Source organism: Meles meles, chromosome 11, assembly GCF_922984935.1.
Source record: "Meles meles chromosome 11, mMelMel3.1 paternal haplotype, whole genome shotgun sequence".
Lineage (NCBI taxonomy): Eukaryota > Metazoa > Chordata > Mammalia > Carnivora > Mustelidae > Meles > Meles meles.
The window spans coordinates 48,126,855-48,146,138 of record NC_060076.1 but is presented as its reverse complement, the minus strand read 5'-3'; the positions used below and the strand labels follow the sequence as shown (position 1 = coordinate 48,146,138).

General features: G+C 39.3%; 1 long non-coding RNA gene across 1 annotated transcript in view; it reads left to right on the top strand.

The window, feature by feature from the left end:
- Positions 1 to 19,284, top strand: part of LOC123953418 — a 125,775-nt gene that overhangs the window by 39,613 nt on the left and 66,878 nt on the right. The window contains exon 2 of the long non-coding RNA XR_006820872.1: positions 7,896 to 8,044. This is a non-coding gene — a long non-coding RNA (uncharacterized LOC123953418). The remainder of the gene's footprint in view (positions 1 to 7,895; positions 8,045 to 19,284) is intronic.

The following is a 19,284-nucleotide window of genomic DNA, read 5'->3' as shown; positions in this document are numbered from 1 at the left end:
GGAGTTCCGCCAGCCACAACAACACAGATGAACCTGGATGACATTATACTAATATTAGTCATAAAAGGACAAATACTACATGATCCCACTTAGATAGGGAATCTGAAATAGTCAAACTCATAGAAGCAGAGACTACACTGGGGGATGGGGAAAATGGGGAGTTATTGTTCAAGGGGTATAAAGCTTCAATTATGGGGGTGGTGCCTGGGTGGCTCAGTCGTTTAAGTGACTGACTCTCAATTTCATCTCAGGTCATGGTCTCAGGGTCATAAGAGCAGGCCTTACATGGGGCTTCTCGCTGAGTGTAGAGCCTGCTTGAGGTTCTTCCTCTGTCTCTGCCCCTCCCCTCCACTGGTGCACACCTGCATGCTCTCTCTCTCAAAAAAAAGTTTCAGTATGTGTATACATCTTCAGCAAGAGGTGTAAGTTCTAGAGATTTGCTGTACAACATAGTAACTGTAGTTAACAATACAATACACAATAATAGTGTACTTCAAAATTTGTTGTGATGATACCACAGGTGTTTACATCTGTCTGAACTCATCAAATTGTACCTTAAGTATGAGTACGTCAATGTTGTATATCAATTATACCTAATAAAGCTGTCAAAAATAAAGATGGGATAAAAGTATGGGTCATTGATACAAGCCTACAAGAATAAACATGACCCCATATATTGGCTAGATACTTCCCCCAGTGCATTTCTAATTTCAATGATTATTTACATGTCTTTGCACTCATTTATTTTTTTGAAATAATTAGTACACTTATTTAATACCTTGACTACTTGTTAGAATTTATTCTCTCTACTGATTTGCATGCCTGGAGGCTGGTTTTATTGCGTATAAACACCTTGCCATCTTATCTGTGGGAGCTCTTTGAAGCCTAAGTTTAAAGGGCTTTCCTCTAGAAAGAATTCATGTTTACTTCTGTCAGGGCCTGGGTGGGGGTAAGGGGTGGGACCCAGGGGAGAGGCATCAGTAACCCAGGAATCTTGGAAATTAAATTTACAGCTTTGTTTTTGTTTTTTAAGGTCCACACAGGTTTTGAGACCAGAAGGTCCTAAAACTGGGTGAGTGCAGAATTATGGCTAATAACTTTCTGGGTATTTTATTCTCCAACAAGATATAAGGATGAGACATATTTTGGGGACACCTTCAAAAGTGTGATCTTGGGCACCTGGGTGGTTCAGTGGTTAAGTGTCTGCCTCCAGCTCAGGTCATGACCCCAGGGTCCTGGGATCAAGCCCCAAATCAGGCTCCATGCTCAGTGGGAAGCCTGCTTCTCCCTCTCCTGCTCCTCCTGTTTGTGTTCCCTGTCTTGCTGTCTCTCTCGGTCAAATAAATAAATAAAATCTTAAAAAAAAAATAAAAGAACTGTAGAAAAGAGAATCAGCAAGAGCAGCTGATTGCTGGACATTATATAAGTTGGGAGCAGAACTGAGGTCTCCAGCTTTGTCTGCCAGGCCACAACAGCTCATCTTCTTTCCTTTATGCTGTTTTGGATTTTTTTCCCTCGGCCTTGATGTAGCATTATATTATGCACATTATACTAGAATGTTAGGCTCATTCTGACAGATTTTTGCCTGTTTTATTCCCTCGTGCACACCTAGCATATAGAGCAGAGTTGGTATATAGGAGGTCAGTATATATTGATCAGATCAACCAGTAAGTAACTATTCATGCTACCATATAGTCTTCATAATGACGAATTTTGAGGCTGTATATCATACCATTGAGCTGATTAATTAGGGTAGTGTGTTTTTACAACTTATATTAAGATATAGTAACATCTGCCTTATAAGAGCAAATGTTCTCAGAAACTGGTTCATCATTTTCTTTTCTTGCACTATCTCTTCCCATGGTACCCCAATTTTTTTCTTTGTTATTGTTTTCTTTCTTTTTCTTTTTAAAAAGATTTTATTTATTTATTTGACAGAGAGAGAGAAACAGCGAGAGAGGGAACACAAGCAGGCAGAGTAGGAGAGGGAAAAGCAGGCTTCCCACTGGGCAGGGAGCCTGATGCGGGGCTTGGTGCAGGGCTCGATGTGGAGCTCGATCCCAGGACTCTGGGATCATGACCTGAGCCAAAGGCAGACGCTTAATGACTGAGACACCCAGGCACCCCTTTTTCTTTTCCTTTTCTCTTTCTTTCTTTCTTTCTTTCTTTCTTTCTTTCTTTCTTTCTTTTTCTTTCTTTCTTTCGCAAGTCACATCACAGATGCTCTCCCTTTCATCTACTGCACTGTTCTTGCAAAGATTAGTCACAACGGCGACGTGATCTTAGGCATTTCTTCTGCTGTGCAGCTGACCATGAAGCAAAGTAAAAGGGCAAACTATTTATAAATCAAGCGGTTACAGGTGCAGAGAATAGATAAGAGTTTAGCTTTGTCCAGGTTGGGAGACCATTCTTACTGAATTTCCTTGTTTAGGATAGTCCAGTGCAGGCTCAAATTTACAGTCAGTTCTAAGGTTTTGTTTTGTTTTCCTTAAGCATGTATCATTTTTTTTTAAGCTGAACTTACTCCCACTTAAGCTGCTTGAAAAGTCCGTCATTGTCAGAGTCTATAACATGGGTTAATTTTTTTTCCATTCAACAACTGTTTATTAAGGACCTTCTATAAGCTAACTCTATGACAGGAGGTGATACAATTGGCAAGGAAAACAACAAAATCAGTAATATATAAAAATACTTGCTTGGGCTTTTATGTGTGAACAGAGCTGTGTGAGCACCCAGGAGAGAGCTGTCCCCCTCTGCTGTGGGCAAGGGCAGTTCCACATACTTGCCTTTTGGTTGACATGGCCCTTGCCTTCCACTGTTATCCCCAAGTGATTTTGCCAGACTCTCTCTTGCCCAACATTTCTCTTTCTCCATAATTTTCCACCCAATTTGGATTTGTATCTGTTACTTGTTAATAGATATTATTAATATTTATTATACAATATTATGGGGTGCCTGCGTGGCTCAGTGGGGTGAGCCTCTGCCTTCGGCTTGGGTCATGATCTCGGGGTCCTGGGATCAAGTCCCGCATCCGGTTCTCTTCTCAGCAGGGGGCCTGCTTCCCTCTTCTCTCTCTCTCTCTGCCTGCCTCTCTGCCTACTTGTGATCTCTCTCTGTCAAATAAATAAATAAAATCTTTAAAAATATATTTATTATGCAATATTATCATTTACAATTAAGAGTTGCTGATTTCTCCAGGAAGGGAGAGGGACGGTTCTAGTTCTATCTCCTCCTCACTCCCTGGTGGTGGTTTGTATTCATTTCAGTCATCTCATACACATGCGCCTAGAAAACACCAATCCCAGTTTGGTCCCTAAAATTCTCTCTTTTCTGTTTTAAGTCCCCTAAATTCTTTGAGACCCACCTACTTTTATTTATGTAGGTATTTTGTGTGTGCTCTTGCCCACCAGAGCCTCTCTTGCCTTCTCAAATTATAGAAGTTTTGACTAAGCCCATCTTTGGTAAATGAGCTTTGTTTGATCCTACCACATGTTCAGTATTTTTATCTCGAGTAACCTGGGTATTCTTTTTAACAGTGTTGTGAAACTTTCTTTCCCCAATTTTGTCTTTTGATTTCAAGGGATTGGTGTTACATTCCCACCCACCCAGACCGCTGTACACAGAATCGGGCTTCAGAGGCTCATTTTTAGAATTAGGGTGTTAAGTCACACAAAAATAACACAAAGTGCTTATGCTCATAGCGTAAATGTTGATTTGCCAAAGGTTTAAGTCTTTCTTTTTTCTTTCCCTTTTCCTTTCTTCTCTTTATTTCTTACAATCTCACATTCATCCATTCTTTATTTCTGTAACAAAAAAAAATCCAAAATACGTATGTTTCTAGCACTTTGCAAGCACAGTGTGTACACAAACTGATAAGACAATGAATCTGCCAGGGTAGATAGGAAAACATACAGCCTGAAATATCAAGAAACAAGAGCTGGCTTTATGCTATTTTTGTCCAATACATATTTCATGTTGGGTTTGACTCTTTGATATCTGTGAACCACCTATTACTGCGGGAGAATTTTGTTACCGATTTAGATTTTCTGCCTTGGAGTCTTAAGCTCCTGTGCCAGACATGTTGAATTTTTTATAAAGCTCAAGTAAGACACAGTATCTGTATTGAGGCTTACCGCTGTGCATTTGAGAAAATTGGTTTTTCTGTAAAGAAAAAAATCTGTCACCCTGGCCCCAGGTAATGGGTTTTCAGATGTATTTAGGAAATCTGGTAATCCAGGCTGCCTCTTATCTCTTAGAGTGACCCAACCGAGTTGGAAGCATATTTATTGAGAGCCCACAGGGAGGACCCCCCCCCCCCAGCTTCTTCATCAGGTTTGATGCCAAGGTGGGCCGTGATGGGGGAGGGGAGCCATCAGAAGAGACAGGAGCAGACTCAGGGTGGCAAGGGAATTCAGAAGTCTGCGGTATCTATTGTCTTAGAAATATCTGAGGGTGTAGTGGGAAAGCAAAGTGAAATTTTTCTGCAAGGGGTTGGAACACTTGGCTGCAAGTGGGAAGCTACGTATGACCAACACAATTAGGCTTTGGCTTTCCATCCAACGATGAGTCAGTATCAGGTGAGGCTATGACGCACTGAGAGTCCTGGGCCAGCAAACACGTGCAACCTTGAAGCATCTCCAACTGATCTTTGGTCTGATAAGACCGGGAGGCAGCAGTCTGAATCGCAGTGCTCCCCGAAGTCCCCTAGCAGAGTTCTGTTTGGCAAGTTTTTTCTGGGACCATGTGCGAGTTGCTGTGAGAGGCCATACCTGTCCAGGCCCCCATCCCAAACCACAGAACGTTCCTATTCATTCTTTTGTGGTGTTTCAAGAAACTCAGGGAGTAAAAAGGTCATGTAGGTGCTTTTGCTCTCATTTTTGGAAATGACGTCTATTGTGGGTAGGAAGTATGGTTTCTCAGGTCCTTTGAGCCCTTGGTTTCAACTCAGGATTGAAATCACTCACAAAATTTCAAGTGCAAAGACAATGCAAAGACAAAGGGTAGTCTATTGCTAAACAAACAAACAAACAAACAACGAATGATGAGCTGGGGAGAAGTTCTGTATCCATACCATAACCACCTTCTTAAGCTTTTGTGCAGGAGCTAGCAGTTATAGGCAGTTGCTCCAGTTATACTCCTGGAGGTCATAAATGGCTGTGCCTAATTTTGGGATTTTTCAAATTAGGATGAAATGGGTGGGAGTAGGGATACAGTGGTGTCAGCTAAGGGCTGGACACAGTAAATCCTAAAATCTTTCATTTGAGTCTCATCCATTCTTTTAACAAATATGTCTTAAGTACCTACTATGGGCACTAATTATTGTCAAGAGATATGGAAGCATATAGTCTTGCATGCTTTTTTTATCACATGTCAAGATGGGCAACTTTCAAATTCTGTCTTTGGACTTAAAGTCTTTCTCCTGTTTCTTTCCTGCACTGCTCCGTAAAATGAGAGTCTCTATGTCCTTTGAGTATGTACTAAGCAAAAAAAAAAAGGAAAGTATATTTCTGACCCTTAACTCTTGCAGAATAGTTTTGAATAACTGCCATAACTATTTAAAGAATGCATATGCATAGAACATATTACATTTATGAAACATGTCTCATACTTGTTTCCATGTAGTATTTGTAACAAGGCAGAAACTGCCCCCATTTTATAGATGGTGACTCAGAGGTCCAGCAGCTTGAGTCTAGCTAGACACATGGCAGAGCCTGGACTGCAAAGGGAAATCTGGCACTTCTCCCACTGCGTTACACTTCTTCCACAATGTCAAGGGCAGCTGGATATTGGCATTCCTTTCAAACACCAATCAAAGTGACTCTTGCAACTATTTGAAATATTAAGTTGTGCGTTGGTATCCTTCCTTTCTAACAGACGGGAAACATGACACATAAACGTCATTGAAGAAGACACGTACCTTGATCTGAAAAGACATCTGCAAATAATCTGATCACCTTGTAAACTGTGTCAGACACATTTTTGAGTTGTTTGTTTGTTTGTTTATTTATCTATTTATTTATTTTAGGTCTGGGTTGCTTTTATGGATTTAGTTTTAAGGAGCCTGGCATTGTTGACATTCATTTTACTCTAAAATTTGTTTTTGGGAGAACCAGAACTTCTTAATTTTGGTGTGGTAGTATTTATTGATCAGAGTGTACATGCCAGACACTGTGACATGTTACATTTTCATGCTGTCTTAACGACTTTGTGAGAAAAGTACTACTATTATTTTAATATTATAGATAAGAACGTTGAGGCAGGCACCGAAAAATGAAGCGACTCGCCCAAGGTTATACAGCTAGCAAGTAGGAAAACTGGGGCCTGAACTGGGCTGGTTTTTTTTTTTTTTTTAATTAAATTAAATTTTTTTCTTTTTATTAGCATAGAATATACTATTTGCCCCAGGAGTACAGGTCTGTGAATCGTCAGGCTTACATACTTCACAGCACTCACCATAGCACATAGCCTCCTGAATTGGGCTGTTTTTAACCACAACATTATAATACTCTGTAATGCAGTGATGGGGGTGTGACCGTTCCAAGGTCACTAATGGCTTTGGTCTTCGGATTCATTATTTGTGAAAAGAGATTGCACTAGATAACTTAGTTACTTAGCAGTACTCCTTATTTGTGTAAATTCCCTATTTAACCCTCACCCTATGTACCTAGAATCCTAAGCTTAAACATAGACAATACTAATATCCTCATTTTACATAGGGGAAAATGGGACTTATGTCAAGTACCTACTCAAGGTGACATAGCTGGTGTAAGAACTGAGATTCACAGCCAAGATTTTAATCAATGAAGTAACTGTCTTTCCTTTTTAAGAGCTTGTGGAACCCTAAAATCCATACATTGAATCCTGCAATTTATTTCACAATAATAATATGTTTTTTCATTAAACCATCAATTTATAGTTCTTGCAAGAGATGACCTTAGCGTACAAATGGCTGCCAATGTGTGAGAACCACTGACACAGATAAGAGCAGTCTTAACAATGAAACATTGTGCTAATAATATTATATTATTATTTTTTCAAAGAGTCACATGTGTAGCAAACAGGATGTAACCGGACATGTTAGGCAAGCTGTTGCTAACTCAGAAGACTAAAGGGGATTAAATTCTCATTATTACTCACAGTTAGTCCCCAAATATCTGTGTATGTTCAGTTTCTTCAGTTTGGCAGGAAGTTTTAGAGAATCAAACAGCATGCCCTTCCGCCCCTGGCATATTCATAAGCTATTTTGGGGTGAGTCATCGGAATTCTGTGGTTTGTATATCCTGAGGGAAGAGAAGAGACACTGTATGGTTAGCATTTATTTGAAACTGTTAGTTGGGGGAAAAATTCTTTGATAAAGTTCAACACTAGGTAAGAAATGTCTGTGGAAGGATCTCTCCCTTGTTATAAGATTCGGCTCATATTCACGTGTCTGGGAATATCACATAAATTTAAATCTTCAGACTGTTCCTATGCACAGCGTGTGTATCCCGAAGCCAGGGTCTGGCATTTATTTGGGAGTAAATAACAAAGACTTCGCAACCGGCGGAATGACTCTTCTTCTGACCTTGGAGTCTCTGCTCCCCAATGTCAGAGTAATGTTCAAAGTTGGATAGAGTTGTGGATACATGAAAGCTGAGAGACCACGCCAAACCTCTGAGGTCCATCGGATATGACCAATATTATCACTGTGGGTCATGATTATTTTTGGTGTTTGAAGCCATCTTTATTTTGTGAGCTATCTAATTTAATCATAATATCTAACCTCTGGTACATTCTGTAAATATTTTTGTGTATGCACCAGGCAAAAATGTTCTCTTGAAAAAAATCGTGGATTGTAATTAAATAACTACAACAGTAAAAAATAAGTGTGTAAGACTTACTTTTCCTCCTTGTAGCTACAAGGGAGCCTGAGGGAGGAATTCCAGCCTTCAAAAAATATTTTTCTCGTCTCATCAGGAAAAGAAACTGGTTATTATTGGAAGAAGGAAGAAAATACAAGTTACTTGGGTGCTTATGGTGTGTCAGATGCTACCACTGGAGTCCAGTAAGTCTCACAGGGGCGCCTGGCTGGCTCAGTCAGTAGAGCACGGGACTCTTGATCTCTGGGTTGTGAGTTCAAGCCGCACATTGCACGTGGAGTCTGCTTAAAAAAAAGAAAAAGGCTCATAAAGACTGTATAGATCTGAGGAGAGAATTACTTTCAGAATTGCAATGAGCCTATGGTCTACAGTATCAGTGTTCTGTAAGACATGGTGATCGGGGAGGGGAAGTGGTGACATCTGGTACCGGTGTGCAGTTACCCATGTGATTAGGACCACATGACAGGCAGCTGTAGACAGACACAGTCATGGTGGACAACTTGGATGGCCCTCATATGGGATGAGTTAAAATATGGCCCTTTTTCTGAAGAATAGAGAAACTATTGTTTGATCCTTAAAATGCTCTTAGACGGAACATAACTGGGCATTACATAGCACTGAATTACATAATGAGCAAAAGTTCTCTTTAATTTCCTCTCGGTTTCCTGATTAGGTCAAGCAGGAAGTTTTAGTTCTGCATTAGTAACATTTGAACTCTTCTCAGAGCAGGCCACCCTCTCTCTCCCTGGACTTGAATAACAACTTATTTAAACCTCTTCTTTGCTCAGTTACATCTTATTTATGGCAAGTGAAATGGATTTTCTACTTGTGTGGAGTAGACATTAAAAAAATGGTCCATATAAAAAACCAAAAAATTATTTGGTTTAAAATAATATTAACTAAATAATCATACAAGCAATTAGCCAAATGGGCCTCGGGGGCCGACCTGAAGAGGTTACTCGGCATATAAAACTTTACAACTTTGGTGATTAAGAGGAAGATGGTTTTACAAAAGCAAATAGAAAACTTAGTTTACATTGGTCCTCCCTGCTTGTCCAGAGGAGTCCTGCTCAAAGTATTGTCCACAGACCAGTGGTGGTCTGTGAACTTTTGTCCACCTGGAAGGAGAGAAGTACAGAAGTTGCAAGTAATCATTTAGAAACTTTTATAGCTTATCGCCATTGCTTTGACATTGAATCACATGAAATGTCTTTCTAGTAACTTATTTTTATTGTACAGCGTTTTAGAAAAGCACTGATCTGGAATGGATTAGAAAAGAAACGTGATAGTTTCAGAAGCACTGATGGTGCATGTTTAGAACAAAAATATAACTAAGGAAAGTGGCAGCCTAAACTGTCCCAATAAAGAATATGTGTTTGTGTAAAGTACATGATCTTCGTGGAATCTAGAAGAATGAGAGTAAGGAGGCTAAGATAATAAGAACCAGCTTGTAAGGACTGGGATGGTCTCAGTCTTTTCCTTATTGTATCCCCAGGAGGATCCATCATGAGTAAGCACTCTATACATATTTGTTGGATGAATGAATGAATGAATGAATGAATGAGTAAATGAATAAATGAGCTATGGTGTTTGGCAGGTGGGTCCAATGCAATCACTGGAGAGTATGCTCAGTTATAGTGAGTGGTAGTTCATTATGCTTTCCCAGGCATCTCACAACACTGTTCAGTTCCCTTTGTTCTGATTATATAAACAACAAGTCAACTTCTCTGTATTAATTAGATTGTCATTGTACCTCGACTCCAAGAGGGTGATGCCTTAATTTAGAATAATTTTTAATTCCAGGCTATATACCACAACAGGAAGGATAGGTTGGGTTATATTTCAGAACAAACAACCCCAGTGTTTCAGTGGCTAAGCCCAATAATTCTTTCTTTCTTTCTCATACACATGCCCAGCAAAGGTTGACATAGGGCTTTGTTCCATGTGGTCATCTCTGCTTCCATACTAACCATAGCAGGGGATGTGGCAAATCAGACCCTGCCTCTTGGATCTTCAGCCTGGAAATTACACGTTTCACTCCAATTTATTTATTTATTTATTTTGGCTAAAGCAATGAGCATGTCTAGTAACAATAGGGTGGGGGAAAAGTGAGAAGCAGGAAATATTTTGTGGAAAGTGTTGACATATACATTCCTTTATTGTGAATTACATTAACAAGCATTATTCCCTCTTTGACTGGTCTTCTGTGACTACCATCAGCACTGAGTTCCTGCCTTTTCAGATCTCTGGACTGAATCTTGAATGTGGTAACCTCTGGAACGTAGGGCTATGTGTATCCCATTGCCTCAGCCATCAGCTCACTTACTTTAGCTATTCAGTTCTGTTTTTTTTTTCTATACTTTCAAGTGATGTCTGTGAGAGCATCTCAACTCCTTTGGTTCAAATTCTTTCCCCACTGACCAAACTTTTCTGCTGAATACATCTTTCCATAAGAAGGCAGGCAGTGGGTCTTCGATCTTGGTCAGGGAGATGTCTTCTAGTGAAATTTTAAAATGACTGTGAATATAAACATAAATATTCTTACGTGGGATTGTTAGACTGAGTCTGCTTCCAAGAGGCTCATCAGTCTTGAGGAAATCAAGCATACTACATTTCTAGAACTGCAAACCTGGATGATAGGTTCTCGGTCCCTAGTGACCTATATATTCTTCTTTCCTTTCTTTCCTTCCTTTAATTCCTTCTCCCCCCCACTGCTTTCTTCCTTCTTTTTTTTCCTTCCTTTCATCCATCCATCCATCCATCTACCTATCTATCTAGTCTGTCTGTGATCTTCTAAGGCAAGACATAATTACATATCTAGATTGGACTAGAAAGGATATTTCTGAAGTGTATGAAAATTTTCACTCTCAAATGGAATATAAAAGATCTTCACTCTCTTGGCTCAGTCTTCAAACATCTGCCTTCGGCTCAGGTCATGATCCCGGGATCCTGGAATCGAGTTCCTCACTGGGTTCCTTGCTCAGCCGGGAGCCGCTTCTCCTCCCTCTGCTTACTGCTCCCCCTGGTTGTGCTCGCTCTTTCTCTCTCTCTGGCAAAAAAAAAAAAAAAAAAAAAGAAAGGAAAAAGAAAAAGAAAAGATCTTTACCCCCTTAATAAATATTTAGATAATTTGCTTGCAAATTCACCAGGAAATAAAAGATTTTCATTTATTTATTTGACAGAAAGATTGAGTGCACATACAAGCAGGGGGAGCAGCAGTCAGAGGGAGCCTGATGTGGGGCTCGATCCCAGGACCCTGGGATCATGACCTGAGCTAAAGGCAGACGCTTAACTGACTGAGTCACCCAGGTGCCCCAGGATTTGCTTTTAAAAAAGTGGCCTTTTTGCTGGCGTTATGTGGACTTCCAAAAGCCAAATCAAGATGAGTGAAATCTGACAGTGTACTCGAAAAGCCCACAATTTTCATAATTATAAATCAAAATATCAGTATTTGCCTCTATCACAGACAGATGGCAGAGGGAGGTAGAGGTTTGAGATGTCTAAATGTGACCAGTAGAAATAGTCAAATGTTACTGAGCTTCTTTCTCTAAAACCCTTTCACCAGGCTTTCCCCCCAGCTGCCTATATTGAACACAGTAACAGAATCGTTTCCAGATCTTTACAACACTGTGCCCGTGAATACAGACTAATTACCCAGCTGAATAGTAAGAAGGGAGGGATCTTTTATTACTCCCCCGTCAGCTGTTGCACATCTAGACATGTAGCTAATAATTTATTAGCCTCTAATTTTGGAGGCTGGCTCTAGATGATAAGCCTCATAAAAAGCTAACAAGGAGATGCTTTTGATAAGGTGGTAAATCATTAAATGGAGAAATGACCAGTTGATTTATGACTTACTGGAATACTTTAGACTGCAAAAGATAAGCCTTTCTGTTTTGCGAGTGATATCCCTGTTATCCCTTAAAAAAATTTAAACTTGGATTACACAGCACAAAGGAAAAAACACATTCTGGCTAATTTCAGACATCTTCATTTAGAATAAATTCTCATTACTCAGTAGTGGTGTCCCATTTCCTCTCTTGACCACATAGGTAGTTGGTTCAGAAGTATTTGTGCCAGTGTTTCCTCAGGAGCTGATAAAAATGATAGAATTTATGAAGATAAACACGGGGCAATATAATTTTTTGATAAAATACAACTTTTGGCAGTATTTAGCTGAGAATTTCTTAGGACTATACATAATTTTGTAATAATTTAATTAGGCATACATAACAAGAAATTCCTGAAAATGACTGTAAATATTATCTACACTCTTAGGCCAGGTTCTTCAGGGATCACTTGAGGAAAGTCGGAGGAGGAGGTAGTGATGTGTGAAAGCAGGAATCATGTGGAAGACACATTACATAGACATGGCACAGTTACCAATTAGAGGAGTCAGGAGATGGGTCCTTTCCTGAAAGGACCCTGGGAAAGAGGGTTATTCTCTCTGGTCCTCATTTGTCTAGAGAGTAGAGATTTGATGGAATATAATATTCCATGCTATTTGATTTGCTATGGTAGATGATTCACTTTCTGAGACAAAGCATTTTTATGTGCGTAGTTGTATCCAGGTAGAAATAGATTATTTCTTATTTTTTCCTTTATTTTTATAACTGCATTTATTTTTCTTTTTTTAAAAACAGATTTCGTGAAAATAGTTGCTTCAACCTGTTATAGTAATTACAAAAATTACATGCATTATACAATAGGAAATTATTCAGCCTTTACAAAGAAGGAAATCCTGCCATTTGTGACAGTATGGATATATCTGGAGAACACTATGCTAAGTGAAATAGGCCAACTACAGAAACACAAATATTGTATGATCTCACTTCTATGTAGAATCTAGAATAGTTTAACTCAGGGCACCTGGGTGGTTCCGTGGGTTAAGCATCTACCTTCAGCTCAGGTCATGATCCCAGGACCCTGGGATCAAGACCCATGGCGGGCTCTCTGCTCAGCAAGGAGTCTGCTCCTCCCTCTGCCTGCTGCTCTGCCTGCTTGTGCTATCTCTCTCTCTGTCAAGTAAATGACATATTTGTCATTAAAAAATAAAATAAAAAATAAAATAAAATATTTTTAAAAATATTTAAAAATATTTTTTAAAAATTAAAATAATAAAATAAAATATTTTATTTCTATGAACTCATAGAAACACTGAGTAGAATGGTGGTTGCCAGGAAATGGAGGATAAGGAAAATGGAAAGAATTTGGTGAAATAGTACAAAATTTCAGTTATGCAAGATGAATAATTTCTGGAGATGTAATGTACAGTATGGTGACTATAGTTAACAATACTTCATTGTATACTTTCATACCTGTGATTTGCTAGGAGAGTAGATCATAAGTGTTCTTAACACAAATTTAAAACGGGTATGTATGGTGTGATGAATATTTTATTTATTTACTTTTTTTAGAGAGAGAGAGACAGAGAGAGTACAAGTAGGGGGAGAAGCAAAGGGATAGGGAGAAGCAGACTCCTAGCTGAGCAGGGAGCCCGATGTGGGGCTTCATCTCAGGACCTGGAGATCACGTCCTGAGCCAAAGGCAGACACACCTAATCATCTGAGCCACCCAGGTGCCCCAGTGATTAATATTTTAACTACTTGATTGTGGTGATCATTTCACAGTGTGTATGTATATTAAAACATCAAGTTGTACTTCCTACAGATATATAATTTTTACTTGTTAATTACATGTCAGTAAAAATAAAGAAGAAAAAAATTACCTAACTAATCTGCCTATAAGTGGACTTTTTAAACAACTCAGCTAGGGACACCTTGCAATATAACAACATCTAGAGACTTTTTTTAACTACCTCAGAAAAATGCAAGCAGTTACAAGAATGTAAAAACATGCCAATATTTTTTTAACTTTCATGATTCAAATCCATTCAGATATTTATTTGGCAATTACTGATGAGGTCCCTGCTACAGTCAGAATGTAAAGTTATTAAAGAAACACATGTGGCTCTCGTCCTTATAAAAGTTGCAGTCTAGTCTCAGCTTTATTCTGATTTTCATTATGATTTTTCCTTAGATTTTCTAGCTGTTTAATAAAGTGTGTTTATGATTTTTAAGTTGTTTTAGTTGTTTTTACTGATTCCAAACATAATTGCATTGAAGAAATAGAGCATGGTTTGAATGATACTGACTGAAATTTACTGAGCATTTTTTATGGTCTGATATGTGGTCTGTTTTCATCAATGTTCCATGCATGCTTAAAAAGAATATGTATTCTCTGATCATATAGGGCTTAATTTGTGCCCATTACATAATATTCTTTATTCCCATGATTATGTTGGTTTACTTTATCTATTCATCATATAGCAGGTATTTAAAAATTTTCCCCACTGATGGTGGATTTGTCAACTTTTCCTGGCAATTTTATTAATTTTTTGGCTTTACATGTTATGAGGCCTTGTGGATAGCTACACACAAGTTTAGAGCTTTTATATCATCCTGGCTAATTAAACTAGTGAAACTCTAGGTCACTGCGGCATTGGCTGACAGCAGGACTGCAGCCTCCTGTGAGACCCTGAGCCAGAGCTACTCAGGTAACAGCAGCTTTGGGATTCCTGACACTGAAACCGAAACTTCTTTCTGAAACTGAAACCGAAACCTCTTTCTGAAGCCATGAGAAGCAACGATTGGCTTTTTAAAACAGTTAAGTTTGGGGTAATTTTTCACCTAGTTATACGTAACTAATACTATCTGATTTTCTCTATTTTCTCTTTCTGGAACTCTAATTGGCCAACTATTAGCCCTTTTTCATTTGCTCCCCCACATCTCTTACTATATCTTTTCCAGCTCTATGTCTCTCTGTGAAGTATTAAGCATAATTTACTCAGGCCTAGCTTCTAGTTTTCCGGTTCTTTCTCTGGCTCATTCTTACCTGCCATTTAAGTAATCTAGTGAGTTTTTAATTTTGGCAATTGTATTTTCATTCCTGGAAGTACTGTTTATTTTTCTCACACATTTTTGCTCATTTTTGATAACATCTTATTCCTTATATTTGTTTCAGAATACTGTAGAGACTTGGATGAAGATGTCTAAAGTTCCAGAAAATATTTGTGTTTCATTTTGACAAGATCCTGGGGTGTTCTTAATCTAGACGCACATTTAATTCAATATATTTGAATGATATAATATAATTTCAATATATTTGCTTTCATGTTCAGGGCTTCCCAGAGGTCTGAATTAAACCTCTCACCCCTGACTTTCCTGATGGGAAACTTAGAATTTTATTATTCATTGGGGAGGTATTTTTACTGAACAAAGGACTGAGGCAGCCACATTTATAAATGACATTTGCTCACCCCTCTAGTCAGGGTTTGCTACACACTGATGGAGAGCAGTGAGGATTGTTTCCACAGCCCCTGTATCTCCAAGAAGACTGGGTCAATCCTTTTCATCCAGGCAATTCCTGGAGCTGGTTTCTATAGCTATTGTTGAAGAAATGCCCGACCAGTTCTTTCTTTTTTATAGGGCAGGCCGGAAATGGCTCTAACTTTTTTTTTTTTTTAAAGATTTTGTTTATTTATTTGACAGGCAGAGATCACAAGTAAGCAGAGAAGCAGGCAGAGAGAGGGGAGGGAAGTAGGCTCCCTGCTGAGCAGAGAGATGGATGCGGGACTCGGTATTTTTTTATCAAAGGGAGAGGCTTAACCCACTGAGCCACCCAGGCGCCCCTGGCTCTGACTCTTAACAAGAAGGACCTAGCACACTGTGGCTGAGTGCTTGAACATATAAATCTGCCATCTTTAAAACAAATGCAGATAGTGGCTAATCACACTTTTGTATTTCACCTCAAATATAGCATTGGGATCTAAGTTCACAAATTACTATTACTGATATCAATTAGTTTTATTTTCAAGACCTATAGGCTTCAAAAACTTTAGAAAGTAGTCTGTTGACTGAAGGAAAATGTCTCTTTACAAATTGGCTTTTGTTTAATGATTCTTAGGCTTTATAAGGCAGACCCAGAGGTACTGACCAAGACCTTAATATAGTCGGCTAGTGCTTCTTAAACTCTTTGTGATGCAGGATGATTTTCTAACCAATTTGTTTTCTCATTCTTCTGTTTTATTACTTCATTTTTCTTTTCCTCTTGGTTTATAACTTAAAGAGGACAAAATTTATCCAAGTATTGACTTAATTTATTCTTTTTCTTTTTTTCTTCCCTAATATAAGCATTGAGAGCAATAAATCTCCTCTAAGTACTGCATTGGCAGCATCCCAGATTGAGATGTAGACTCTCATAATTTTGTTCTTTAAATATCTTACATGTCTTCCCAACCAAAAGTTTATTTAAGAAGAATTCACTTTTGTGAATGCTGTAAGATAAAGAGCTGAAAAAGAGGTACAACTAGAGGAAGGACATGGCACAAGATAAAATGATACATTATTGATATTATGATATTATGCCCAAGACAACCAAATAAAAATTTCTTAGAATTCGGTAAAAGTTTATTGAAAGTGAATGGACACAAAATAAACATTCACAAAAATTATTCCTTTCTTCTTCATGCCAAGATTTAGAAAATAAAAGGCTAGGAAGACCCCATACATGATCACAACTATCAAAATAAATCATCCTAAAATTTGCTTTCCAATAAATGTGAAAATCACAAAATTTACTATGAGCTATAGAAAGGCAAGAAAATAAGTAGACATATCATGCTCATGAGTGAGAAGGCTCAATGTTATAAAGATGTGTATCTTTTTACATTAATTTATATACTTAGTGTAATGTCAATCAGAGTCTTAATGGACCAGTGTGCCCAAATGATCCTGAAGCTAATCTGGGAGAATAAATGTCAACAATTCCTCCTGCCTCTCCTCTTGGGGAGGTGGAGGTCTGGGCTGGGTGAGGGGTGTAGATTCGAGGAAGGTGAGGAGGCAGCCTAGGTGCAGAGGATCAGTCATCACCTGGGTCATCTTTAAATGGACAAGGGCAACTCTTGGCTAAGACATTTTGGGCGTTTCCCACTGGGAAATGAGTGCATTTCCACAATCAACAAATATTCATTGAACATCAGCCATCATTCTAGGAATCAGGGTTAGAGCAGGGGACAAAACAAAATCCCACCCTTGGGTAACTTAGGTTCTACTTGGAGAGGCAGGCATTCAACTTGGGTTTTGCTGAATGATTCTTAAGCTTTACAAGGGAGACAGGGAAACACCTACCAAGATCCTAGTGGAATTAGGAATAAGTGATTCTTAAACCGTTTGCCTTGATTTTTGTTTTTATTTGTTTTTATTTCTAATCCATGGCAGACAGATAGTTTTGGACATCTGGAATCTTTTGCTTAGATGCTGTGGTACTACCAAAGGTTTCCACACACTCTCAATTTTTGTCCTTATTTCACTCAGAAGTTCTAGGGCCACACCAAGGAGCACTGAAGTAAAAGGTTTCCGGAAATGTTTCAGGGTTAGACTACAGGACTACAGACAAGCTCGTTTCTAATGCAGGTTGGCTGGAGCAATGAATTTTCCTCCATCCCGTTGGCATTTCACTGTTGTTCCCCTTCATTCGCAGAAGAGCACTCAGATTTCTAAAAGTTATGGTTCCTCTACCCCTCAAACTCGGTCTCCATGGCAGGGGCACGAGGGGTGCCAACAATGACAGGTCAGCCAGGCAAATGAATAGGAATGTCCAGCCTCTGACTTGGGTTCAAATTCTGAGCCTTTGCCAGCTAGCTCTGTACCCATGGCTATTTTGATTAAGGAATGGCATCTACTGGGAAAGAATATGGGTACTCTTCTAAAGGAGAGAGAGACAAAAGCAGGTGATAGTCAGGACATATGTTTCCTTCCCTCTTTTGTATAACGAGAAACATCAGGCATTTTCATTCTTGAAGGTCCAAAAATTAATGAACGATCTATTTTTCCATCTTAAATTCTAATTCAGTTTTTCCTAATACCCAGGTCCCTCAGGCTCTAAGGTATGCTCAGGGCCTCGGTCAAATTACGTCAGAGGAAATTGCTATTGACTTTAAAAAAAGTTTCCGATCTCTCTGAGCAACAGTTTTCCTATCTGTTAAGCATATAATGATATATAGTGGTGATCTCACTGTAATCTATAATTGTGTCAAATTAACACATCATATACCTTAACTTACCCAATATTATATGTCAATTATACTGCCATTAAAAAAACAATATACCCCTTTTAGTGTTGTTGAAAGTATTAAATTAATTAATGTTTGTAGAGCCCCTAACATAGAGCCAGGAGTGTTTGAAGCACTTGATAAATATTATCTTAGAAACAAGAGCTGAACAAACTGGGTCATACAGACCAGCGATTTATTGGTGATTATGACTTACTTCTATGGCTAGAGTTTCTAAATTCAGGACTCCACTGTGTGTTTCCTGAAAAGTATTTTCTTAATTCCCTTTCCCTTCTGATTCTCATACAAAGAGAAGAGGTGAGCCAGTATAGGACTGTTTCTTTGGGTTGAGTTCACATTTAAATTTTGAGTTAGGCTCTGTGGACCCCATTTTTCCTTTACCTTATGGCTTGACTCAGAGAGCATTTAGTTACAGACCCTCTTAGTTAGGCTTAAGGAGATTGTCCCTGAAAGGAAAGGCGGGACACTGAGGCGCTCCAGAGGAGGGATGTTTTGAAGAGCCAGAGAGAAACTTCTGCAATCAGACAGAGTGCCCTTCCACAGAGACGACGGTACTTTCTGGCCCCAAATAAGGTCATCTTTGGCTCATTTCGGTTTCCTTCCCCAGGCAGAAGCAAGCCCCGTCCACAGCGGTTTATCACTTCATTTGGGAATCGTTTTTGACTCTCAGACACAACTATGTCTGAAATCAAGATTAAGGTCTGTGAATCAGGTGAACAAAATGGAAATGAGGGCTGAAAATTCCCCTACCTACCTTGAAAGGCTAACCCGGAGCAAGAGATTGTTTTCTGGGTCAGGTTTATCTTCCCAGGTGTTTTGCAGAAGCCTAGCGAGCCAGTCAGTCGGTATGAGTCATCGGGCTATGGTAAGATTAGACATTCCTACAACATGATATAGGAGTCCGGCATGGGGGGGGGGGGCAGGGAAATTGAAGGGAAGCGGCCCACTAGGCTTGCATCACTCCCCCCTCCCCCGCTCACCTCCTGGTGGCCCAATTTCCATCTAAGTTTTGGGCAGGTGCAGATCAAGACACCTGTTTTATAAATCTTGTTTTTCTCCTTTCCTCTTCTGTTCTTTTTTGTGCCCCGCCCCCCTTCCTGACTGTAAAGCCAGGGCAAGCACTTATTCAAGTTGGGCGCGTAGAAGGTCATAAGCAGTGTGTGCGCGTAAAAATGTTCAAAAGGGAGAGAAAGTGGAAGAGGAAAGACAGAAGTGGAGATGGCAAAACGCGCTGGGAAGGAGAAGAGGACCCGCGGGCGGGCAAGGAGGGGACGCGGAGCCTGCAGAGAGCCA